Raw genomic sequence first — 12,404 nt, forward strand, 5'->3', positions numbered from 1 at the left:
ACATACATGCACAGGACATGTGTGTGTGTGAGTGTGTATATTCAACACAGAATTACTTGTAGTAACACACTGAAAATCACTTAGGTGTCTATTGGTAGGGAGATGGTTACAGGTGTTTTATTAAATATCATGAAACATGAAGATGAAAGAAGGAAGGAAGAAAGGAAAGAGAAAGGGAGGGAATTATATATGGCAGAATTTATTACTTTCATTAAATCTCATGTTATTTGAGATTTTTTAATTTCTCAAATTATTTTTTAATTTCTTATTTTTAAATTTCTCTTGTGTTTATTTTTTTCACATCTTTATTGGAATATAATTGCTTTACAATGTTGTGTTAGTTTCTGCTGTATAAGAAAGTGAATCAGCTATATGTATACATATATCCCCATATCCCCTCCCTCTTGCATCTCCCTCCCACCCTCCCTATCCCACCCCTCTAGGTGGTCACAAATTGAAGCATTATTTTTATAATCTACAAATACTTAACATATAACTATAAGCATGCTAATTTCTTGGAAACCACTAGATATTTCCAATGAGTACTGTCTTCTATGTATCATGTGAAAAAAATCATCACTTCATGCCCTCAGAAATCCACTTTCAAAATTCCTTCTTTCACTGTCCAATGAAAAGTCACTCTAGCAGCTGCCTTTTCTAATCCATTCAGCAAGAACTTCTGAACACCTATCTGCTACATACTAGACAGTGTATATCTTTTTTTAAAATCATGTCTGCAATTTCTATCTTTACACCCCCTTTTTTCCTAATATTCTGAATATTTATCTGCATATCTAATTTTAGTTTAAATTAGTCTGTGAAACTGTCAGAATCTAATGAAACCCTAAGACTTAGTTCCTTTAGAAAACCTCGAGCACACACTTTTGCATGTAACCTGAGGGCATTTATGATGACTGAACCCAGGGATAAAACATTGGTATTTGACCAAACACTCTCATAACTATTTCTCTTATTGAAGCTTCTGGATTTTATCCTCTATTTAACAAAAATACATTGTTTTCCCTGTCTCATGATAAAGGAATTCCTTCAGAGATCAAGTAGAGAATTATCACAGATTAAAGTAAGCACTTTTGGTTGAATTCTAGTACCCTAGTTTTATCTTCTACATGTGTTTTCATAAAAATCAGTGAATAATTCCAGTAGCAATGCAAAACATAAAGATTAATGCAGAGAAAATGACCCTTTGGTGCTTTTTCATGAAGTATCATAAATCTCAATTACATAATTTATAGATTAGTCTTTACTGTGTCTTTTTTGCAACTGCAATAAAAATGTACATTCTGTAATAAATCATAGTTATAGACACAGAATAATTTTCTATTTTCTATTCATTTGTAATGTTTTCATCTGATATCACATACAGCCACATGAAATATGGTTTAACATCATTTAAATCTGAGGAATCAATTTTTAGCAGCAGCATCAAGGCAGTTCAATTTACATTCTATTATGATCTGAATAAAAGTAATTTCCTTTCACCACATTTTATGTCATTTAATATCAGATGTAATAAGAGACAAATTATAAAAATAATAGCATGCCAGTAGACAAAAACATAGGAAGGAATTTTAAAGTAAAGCAAATCCTAAAACTGAAACATTAGACTGTGTAGGTGGATTCACTGTCAATCCTCCTACAGGAAAATACAGGGGTAATTCCAAGCACCGAACACCACCAGGGATGAAAATAACCACTGATGTTATTTCTCATCAATATTTAATAAACCTGATTTATGACTCACACAAGGAGCTGAGTTTATATCTTGTAGCCAATACTACCCAAAGTTAAATGAGGAAAATACCACAAAAGTAAGTAACAGCTAAAATATATTACCCTTGGAGAAAAATGCTAGTCCCAAATTTCAGTTTCCATAGTAGCCTTCTTCAGAAGTGACTTGGAAGTATCTGTATAAGAATCTAGCAGGCTGCAGTCTACTCTAATTTTTTCATTTTCTTGAAAGGCCCAATTAATTTATTGTTGACAGAAAAAAAATTACAAAAATTATAAGTCATCCCTTAAGTTTGTATTTGCATTCAAGACTCACATTTGGACTTCTGTGACGCTGATGATCTGTGGTTTTTCTACCTCATATTTTTAGGAGGGCTTTTAAAATTTTGTTTGTTTGTTTTTGTTTGGTTTTTTTTTGCGGTACGCGGGCCTCTCACTGTTGTGGCCTCTTCCATTGCAGAGCACAGGCTCCGGACGTGCAGGCCCAGCGGCCATGGCTCACGGGCCCAGCCACTCCGCGGCATGTGGGATCTTCCCGGACCGGGGCACGAACCCGTGTCCCCTGCATCGGCAGGCGGACTCTCAACCACCGTGCCACCAGGGAAGCCCTAGGAGGGCTTTTTTATTTTAAGAAGAGCTTTATGGTTTTTATTATTTTTTTATAAAGAGGACAAATAAGTTAAATATTCTTTACTAATATGTCTAATAAAGAAATTAACTAATATGCATTTTCAAAATCAACTTAAATAAAATTGTTGGTTAATTTGCAGTATTTAGAAGGCAAACTTAACAGCTGCTAAATAGTGAGTCATGGGTATGAAATGTACAGGGTGGGGAACATAGTCAATAACTATGTAATATCTTTGTCTGGTGACAGATGGTAACTCGATTTATCGCGGTGATTATTTTGAAACATATAGAAATATTGCATCACTATGTTGTATAACAGGAACTAACATAGTGTTGTAGGGCAATTATACTTCAAAAACCAACAAACAAACAAACTCATAGCAGAAGAGACCAGATTTGTGGTTACCAAAGGCAGGGGTAGAGGGAGAGAGAATTGGATGAAGGTGATCAAAAGGTATAAATTTCTACTTATAAGGTAAATAAGTACTACGGGTAAATATAATGAACACTACTGTATGTTATATATGAAAGTTGTTAAGAGGGTAAATCCTAAGAGCTCTCATCACAAGAAAATAAAGCAAACTTAAATACTCATATCTCAGAAAGAGAAAGTTAAGTTCAAATACACAGGAGAAGTTGACACATGTAGGTGTAGATTACAAATAGTAAATAGATGTATCACAGTAGAATTTTGAATTTAGTTCAAATAAGTATGAACCTGACTGCATTGTACCAGATAACATATTTTGTTACTTTCAAAGTTTTCTCCCACATCTCTACTCAATGTGCCTATAATCTCACTTTGTATCAAAAGCATATTTACTCATTTTTGCTGCTATTGCCTCTAATCCTTGACCAAATGTCCATAGTTTGATAAGTATCTCGTAACACTGCATTGCTGCCCAGGTATATTCTTTTTGTTTGTTTTTTGTTTTGTTTTTAAATTTTTTATCTTATATTGGAGTATAGTTGATTAACAATGTTGTGTTAGTTTCAGGTATACAGCAAAGTGATTCAGTTATACACACACGTGTATAGATATCTGTTCTTTTTCAAATTCTTTCCCCATTTAGGTTATTACAGAGAATTGAGCCGAGTTCCCTGTGCTGTACAGTAGGTCCTTGTGGGTTATCTATTTTAAATATAGCAGTGTGTACATGTCAATCCCAAACTCCCAATCCATCTCTCCCCCCATTCTTATCGATTATTTATTATGTATCTGGCATCAGGCAAAAGGTTTTCCATCCCTTGTGTTTTTTAATTCTCAAAATAAATCCGTAAGGTATCATTATTCCCAATTGGTAAGTGACAAGAAAGAGATGAGAAAGAATTGATTCGCCCACAGTCACACACACAGGCCACAGCTGGGAGCCAAGGCCTACTGCATTCTTCCCATCTGGTAACCATAAGTTCATTCTCTAAATCTGTGAGTCTGTTTCTGTTTTGTAAATAAGTTCCTTTTGTTTTTTGTAGATTCCACATATGATATTTGTCTTTCTCTTCTGCCTTACTTCACTTAGTATGATAATCTCCGGGTATATTCTTTTTACGTTGAAATTCGTCCACATAATGAACACAGATCACACACCAACTCCCTTGCAAGGGGCTAGATTCAAAGGCAGAGACCAGCCCCGAGTGGCCCTCGGTTTGCAGTGGACATGACCCTTCTTCACACTCACCCCTGTGTCCTCAAGACTTCAGGATGAGAAGGCAGGATGTCTGGTGGATTATTACATTGGAGAACATGTCTCCTCTCCCACCATCATGAGACTCTACAATGGACCAGCCATCCTGACAAGCCACAGGGAATGGCGGTCACTCTTGGCTGACCTCACAGATAAGGCAGAGTTTGCAGACAGAAAACACACGCTTTGACCTTGGCACACGGGGCAGTAGGCCTTGGCTCCCAACTGTGGCCTGTGTGTGACTGTGGGCGAATCAATTCTTTCTCATCTCTTTCTTGTCACTTACCAGTTGGGAATAATGATACCTTACGGATTTATTTTGAGAATTAAAAAACACAAGGGATGGAAAACCTTTTGCCTGATGCCAGATACATAATAAACAATCGATAAATGATAGCAGTAGTTGTCATAAGTAATGACAGTAATTATAATAATAAAGACTGTCTGCTGGACAATGAGTCACCATAAGAACATGGTGTTTGTTATTTCCTGGCTTTATCTTTGACTACGGTGTAGATAGAATAAGGAAAATAGTCCACTATATATGGTCCATGTAGCATTAAAAGCATGTATATTTTTTTTTTTTTTTGTGGTACGCAGGCCTCTCACTGCCGTGGTCTCTCCCGTTGCGGAGCACAGGCTCCGGACACGCAGGCTCAGTGGCCATGGCTCACGGGCCCAGTCGCTCCGTGGCATGTGGGATCTTCCCGGACTGGGGCACGAACCCGTGTCCCCTGCATCGCCAGGCGGACTCTCAACTACTGCGCCACCAGGGAAGCCCGTATAATTTAAATGTCTTTTTGATTAGCTATCTTCCAAATGCCCTGTTTATAGGTTGATCTTACTTATGGGCTTCCTTTTTCTGATATAAATTGTTTCAATCAGGTTTAGTTCATTCTGACATTTTAAAAATTGAGCTTTTCTTTTTTGTTCTTATGATTCTGAAGGCAAACAACCAAAAAATGCCTGATAGCTATTTATTTCCTAAGCGACCTCCCAGGGTGAATTTTATCATTAAATGACATTCATTGGATTGTTCTATCGAAAGGAAACATGTTTTGTTTTTTACCTGACTGTACAATGAATGGAGAGTTAAAAACCACCACCTGAATAGCTTTGCATTCATCTTCTGTACCCAATTTCTTACCCTCTTTTGAAATATCGTGACAAGAAAATTGCCAGTTTCTTGGGCTGTGATTTCCTTCCCACACGTGATGGATCTTGTTGTTGCTTTTTGTTCTAACTGGCACATCACATCTGTTTGCATAGCTGTCCTCTCCACCAGCATTTTACCAAAGGTGAGTGACGCTAACCTCCTACTACAAAATTAAGAATACAGCTAAGCTTTGCAAGGTATTTTTTGAGTTTCCTTCTGAATTAAACACAGATCTGAAATGTAAAAAGGTCTGAGGGAGACAGTAAGTTATGGGGTGAGTCTGCGAATCATGAGGAGGGAGTTTAGCCCTGACTGGTGTGGAGTTCTCTGGAATTCTGACCAGTCTGGCTCTGATGCTCAGTTTCTCCACCTGGAAAACTGTGTCAGTGAGCCATGGGACTGCCTCATCTTTTCCAGCTCAAAGCTCCTCTAATTTCACGTTTAGTGCCGTCACAGAAAACTGCAGTGTCTCGGGTTGTGCGTCCTGCATGTTGATGAGCGTGTGGTAAGACACAGGAAGAGACAGGCTGCAACGGGGGTAAATACTCAGAAAGCGGAAGTAGACACATTTTCTAAATAGACTAAGTGGATACGATTTGTTTGGTTTTACCTCTACAGCATGGATTTTTGGGGTGTCCTCTGTCCCCAGACCTTTACACTGCATGCTTACTACCTACATCCACACACACTCGCTTCAATCACAGAATCTGAGTGTCTGCTAAACAGATTCTGTGATCTTCAAATATGTCCTTTCAATAACGTCTATTCCTCAGTAGGCCTGGACCATGGGGGTGCGGGGTGTCTCAGGTGCACAGGCTAACGTCTTAGAGCAGATGTGTGAGTTGAGGTCCTGAAGAATGAGCCACAGGAAAGGTTCCCCTGAAACGATGATGCAGAGGTCTGTAAATGGAAGAGAGGGACAGAGAAGCAGCCAGCATCTCAGTCACCCTTTGACCCAGGGATTTAGGGGAGGACAGAAGACTGAGCTTCCACTGAGTGCTGGAAGCAGTCCAGGAAGCGGCGCAGCCGTGGCTTCTCCTCAGTGCCCTGCCAGATGCCCTGCTTAGGGCTGTGGAAGGAGCATCTGTTGAAAGACACATCTGCTAAAGACACATGTGGCTGGAATCTGGGGCCCACAAGTTCAAATGCATAAGGATAAATAAAATTACATATCCGAGCCTTAATGAAACTGTAAAAATTCCACGGTGCAGGCTAAATAGGGATAAGAGACAGGTAAAACACCGGAGTGAGGATAATTTTCAGAGTGGCAAGAGAGGAATAATTGATTAACAAAGACTAAACACCACCAGAATGTAAAGTGGTGCAGCCACTATGGAAAACACTTATGGTTCCTCAAAAAACTAAAAATAGAGTTGCCATATGATCCAGCAATCCCACTCCAGGGCATATACCCAGACAAAACTCTAATTCAAAAAGATACATGCACCCCGATGCTCACAGGAGCACTATTCACAATATCCAGGACATGGAAGCAACCTAAGTGTCCATGAACAGAGGAATGGATACAGAGATGTGGTATATATATACAATGGAATATTACTCAGCCATAAAAAAGAATGAAATAATGCCATTTGCAGCAACATGGATGGACCTAGAGACTATCATATTAAGTGAAATAAGTCAGAAAGACAAATACCATATGATATCATTTATATGTGGAATCTAAAATATGACACAAATGAACTTATCCACAATGCAGAAACAGATTCACAGACAGAGAAAACAGACTTGTGGCTGCCAAGTGGGAGGGATAGATTGGGAGTTTGGGATTAGCAGATACAAACTATTATATATAGAATGGATAAACAACAAGGGCCTACTGTAGAGCACAGGGAACTATATCCAATATCCTGTGATAAACCATAATGGAAAAAACCTGAAAAATAATGTATATATATGTATAACTGAATCATTTTGCTATACAGCAGAAATTACCACAACATTGTAAATCAACTACACTTCAGTAAAATAAATTTTTAAAAAAGACTAAACAACCCCAAATATTGGCCCTCTATACACTGATTAGAATGAAGTAAAATTTGAGATATTAGTTAATGGCAGAATAATGCAAAGTTAAGAACACCTTGTTCCCGTCCCCTCCACTCTTCTCCTTTGCTGTAAGATCCTGAACAACCTGAGGGACAAACTGGCTCAAAGAAAAGGGAATAATATCAGACATCGAGGTGCTAATCTGCAAGCATCTCTACCCTGCCCTTCTTTGTTAAAGTGGTCACTTATTCTCAAATAATAGTGATGTATTCCTATTTTGCCACCGTACCTCTAATTTCTAGCTCATCGTGTGTCTGTGCTGTGCCAGACACTATTCTATGTGTAGTTTCTCAGTTGCTTCTGACAACCCTGTAAGGTAGGTCTATCACTCACCCATTTCACAGATGAGGAAATCGAGGCAAGAGAGGTTCATTACTTTCCCAAGGTCACCACGCTAGTATACAGTACAGCCATGATCCAAACCCCAAGGCCATTATTTTAAGTTTGAATTTATTCTAAAGTCGTTTTTGACTTTGTAATGCATTTTCATGGCAGGTATCCTTATGTCTCCATTGCTGGATTCATATATTGTATAAAATGATACTTGTTTTTTACTGCTAAGTATAAACATCCACATCATCACCCTACCTCCCCTGTTGATCTTGTCTTCTGTTCCACACAATCACAGTTTGTAATATTTACACTATAGTCTGTAAATCCTACAGTTGTATTAGCTTTGCTCTTACAGTGAATACATACTAGAGACCAGGCCCATGACCAGTTATTCTTGATTGGCTGAATGGCTTCAAGAAGACTTCACGTAAAATGAAGTCTCGGAATTCTTGCCTCTTCAAAAATAATCAAAAAGGGTTTGACACATTCCTTCCCTAAGGACCCTGTAAGCATTGTGACGTTATATCTGAGAGCTGAATATTGACATGCAGTTTCAGGCCCCTCTGATGGTCTGCCTTAGAACTGACTTGATCTTTTCTTTTTTTTCAAGATACCCAATGGATGCTTTCTTTAGCTTTGAATTCTAGCATCTTTACTAAGATAGGCCTAAGCGTTGACTGTTCTCTGTCAACTTACTGAGTCAATTTGTACCCTTTCAATGTGTATATTTAAGTCTTCTTTTTCTGCAATTCTTTTGAGTTATATATATCTTGAGTATTTTTTTTTCAATTTTAAATATACTGAAAGGCACATTTTTATAGAAATGGTCCTGATTCTTTTTTATTATCCTTCACCTTTGACACTGATTTTGACAGCACCAGATATTTGTCCTGTTTCACGTAGGGAAGGGTGAAGTTATGCTGTGGGGCAGAAGTGAAGATTTTCACAAGTTGGGTGTGTATCGGTGTTGCTTCAGTGGTTCACACTCTGCATGCATGCTAGAATCACCCGGAGAACTTTTTAGAGCCATCTGTGCCTTCAATCACTGTAAGGTTTCGATTTAATTGGCCTGAGAATGATGCTTGAGAATCGGTGAGGTCATCGTAAGGTAGAGCCAGATTTGCAAAGCTGGAGTCTTTCCCTCATCCTAGTCTATGCTGATCAGCCATCTCGGGGTGCCCACAGCTCTCTCTCTCCCAGCTGCCTGCAGAATAAGGGCCTCTCCTCTGTGATGCCACATGGAATTCCAGAAAACTCCTACCGTCAGCTACACAGTGATGCCCTGACTCGAAGAGAGGACTATTCTGCTTCTGTGGGAACACTGGTCATTTTATTTCATTTTATTTTCTATAATTTAATTTTTATTGTTGAATTTTTAAACTGAATGAACAATGAACACTGGTTGTTGTAGAACGCCAGTCTTCTTTCGGCTCTGAGGTCCTCAGTAGCCAGAGTCTTTTCGGGAAGTTTTCTGTTAGACACCTGGCCCTCTGATATTGGGGTTTACAGTTATAAGCTTTTCAGAGTCCTTAAATATGGACACTGCATTTCTGTTTCTCAGTATCCTTGATGTTTGGATGATTTTAGAGACGAAAAGGTCTCTTTACTCTGCAATCTTACAATAGGGGCTCTTTGTAATTTTTTCTACCTAATGACTCTGGCTCTTAATATAGATTTAAAAATTGAGTTTTTCAACATCATCAATATTAAATTTTAATGAGACATGAAGCTACTTATAAATAAAATTTTATAAATGCTTGAAATTCAATGTATTGCATGATAATTTGGACTAGTAAGAAAAGGAAACATGCTCCTTTTAAATTAACCATGATTACTTATATAGAGAGTACACTGGCCAAATTTAAATACACAGTTAGGTACCTAATTATGTTCTAAATTTAGCTGCATGCAGAAAGAGATGATCACATGTGCCTAATAAAATTAATTTCCTCATTTTGGTGAAACATTATCTTTTGTTTCCATAAGAACTTTCAAAATAATCTAAAACACTAGTTTGTGTATCTACATAGATACATAACATCAGGAAATAGTTACCAATTTCAATCTAAACTATAGTGACCATGTTAACATTTTTTGATTATAGTTCAAAGCCAACATTTTCATTATCTAACCATTAGTGCTACAATGATGCTGAATTCAATCATCGTTTGAGAAAAAGAAGCAAATAGACCAAATTAAGCTTGTATAGAAAGGGAAGTCATGAGGAAGAATGAACACTGCCAACAAAAGTAGACGAAATCAGGGAAAAGAACAATGAGAAAACAGCTTAATTCTCTATTATGGCTCTACATCCTAATACAAATATGACGTGTCACCTATGAATTCAAAAGGGCACATACTTTGGTCCATTAGTAAATATTTATAAAGGGTTTCCTACCAAGCAGGCATTGCTCCAGGCCCTGGAGACATGAAGATAAAAAGATGTGCTTCCTGTTTTCCAGGAGCTTAAATCCTTGGGAGATCAATGTGCAAATAAACAGTAGAGCTACAGTAAGATTACTGCCTTTGTGGGAGCTTACTGCCCTCCAGGGCAATTCCCTCCTACAACTGGGCTTCTTAAGCCCACATGCTTTAGAAGGAGACTTCCTTGCTCAAAGAGATATTGTCCCCTACATTAGGTGAAGCTACTGTAAGTCACAGTGAAAAAAAGATAAATCCACTTTAATATAATGCAGCAGTTGGAGTTCAGGCACAACTGCTGCATTTAAAATGGTCAGGGGGCGATTTGATTTAGCCACATGATTTTAAAGGCTTGGAGATTTCCAGTGCAAGGACAGCCTAACTCTTGAATGCTGGCCACTCTCCATCCAAGACATGGGCACACTCAGCCCCTAAAAGAAAGAGCAACAGGCTCTAACCAGCCATGCATTCCAGTCCTGCCCCAGCTTGGAGCTTGCTCCGAGCAGGTTGCTAAATATATACTAAATATATAACGTATATATATATATATATATATATATATACTAAATCTATAACGTATCTCATCTCCCACACCACCCCTGTGATCGCCTGCTCATGCCTGAAAGTCACTGGCATAATCTTTGCACTTTTGAGACAGGGGGAAGGATGGAAGATTGGTTCCAAAGCCAGGGAAGTATAAGAGAGACAGCAAATTAAAATGCTTTACCTCTGTGGGCTTCTAAATTTTTATGAACCAGAAAACTGTATCATTGGCCAAAAGAAGAATGCCCATCTAACTATCAATACCATGCTGGAGATTTACTATGAGGGCATACTAAATATATAAGAATAAAATTTAGGGATTTATTTGCAAAATGCACTCTTTAAAAATACCAACTATTTATGCTTCTTTCAGCCCAATTTCAGTATTATATTCAGTCCAAAGGCTGTAGCCTTGTGGTTTAGTTCATATATCTAGAACATATTCCTCACTCAGTGCAAGATCGTCACATGTTCTTTCTGAAATTCAAACACTTATCCCAGAGTTCATTATGCCATCCTGCATAACACTATCCAGGAGCTGCTACGACCGAAGGCCAGGGTGGGAATAGGATTTATCAGCCACTCTGTCTGATGTGTGAAGGTGGATGGGCTGGGTTTGAACCAGTTTCCCTCCTGGGTAGACAGGGGTGATGCACTCTTTCCTGGCTATGAGATCCCCATTGTACAGCTGGTCCATTAAAAAGTGAAACCACACCAAAAGACAGATTAAAAATAAGTAGATTTGGCTTCCAAAAGAGGACAACCATCATCCCATTACACACTGAAAGACTTTCCTCTTAGGACCTGGGTAAAAGTGTCTAGAACTCTCTTAAATGTACCTGGGCCTTAAAACTTTAAGAAAAAATTAAATTTTTTCAAATGACTCCAACAACTCTGCTATGGAGTGAATGTTTATGTCCACTCCCTCAGCCCCTGCCATTCATATATTGAAGCTCTAACCCCCCAATGTGATGGCATTAGGAGGTGGGGCCTTTAAAAGTTGATTTGGTTTAGATCAGGTTGTGAGGCGTGGGGTTCTCATGATGGGATTAGTGTCCTTATAAGAAGAGACCAGAGAGCTTTCTCTCCCTTTCTCCCCACTCTCTCTCTCTCTCTTCCCCCCAACCCATCCCATAAGCACACAGAGAGAAGACAGCCATCTGCAAGCCAGGGAGAGGGGTAACCAGACCTAACCATGGAACATCCTGGTCTCAGACTTCCAGCCTTCAGACTGGTAAGAAGTAAATTTCTGTTGTTTATGCCACCCAGTCTACGATATTTTGTTATGGCTGCCTGAGCTGACTGAGACAAATTCTCAGAGCATAAAATAATTGTTTAGAATCCCATGTTTTTTTGCTTCAATCATGAAAGATGTGCAACTTGCATGGAATTGTAACAAATGCAATGATACCAACTAAACGGCAGATGCCAAGTTCTTTCTTTACTGTGCGTGACGGCACGTTTCAGGACTTAATAGGACAAGCCACGAATCAATGTACACGTTTGGCACATCATATTCACATACAAGCATTTCCCATACCGCTGTTATATAGTTGATGCACATTCATTAAGTATCTCATTAGCTGTATCCTGTTCCAGAATTACTTTTCGGCTCTCACGCACTCCTCAATGTCTAGTATTCCAGTTACTTAAGACTTACCTTGCCTACTAGTTAAATGTGGAAGGAAACCAAGTCTTGTTGACTCAAAGGGTTCTTTGAGTCCACAACCCTGAACCTTACTCAACAGACAAATAGTTTTAAATGCTATAATTAAGAATTGAGAGATATTTAAGTCTATACAGACACTGCTGAATAT

General features: G+C 38.5%; 1 protein-coding gene across 4 annotated transcripts in view; it reads right to left on the reverse strand.

Annotated features, from left to right (window-relative positions):
• The window catches only part of NALCN (sodium leak channel, non-selective), a gene marked incomplete at both ends in the record, with an annotated part of 280,034 nt that overhangs the window by 242,603 nt on the left and 25,027 nt on the right, over positions 1-12,404 (reverse strand). The gene's annotated exons all lie outside the window — the stretch shown is intronic.

This window comes from Leucopleurus acutus (assembly GCF_964270905.1).
Source record: "Leucopleurus acutus genome assembly, chromosome: 18".
NCBI lineage: Eukaryota > Metazoa > Chordata > Mammalia > Artiodactyla > Delphinidae > Leucopleurus > Leucopleurus acutus.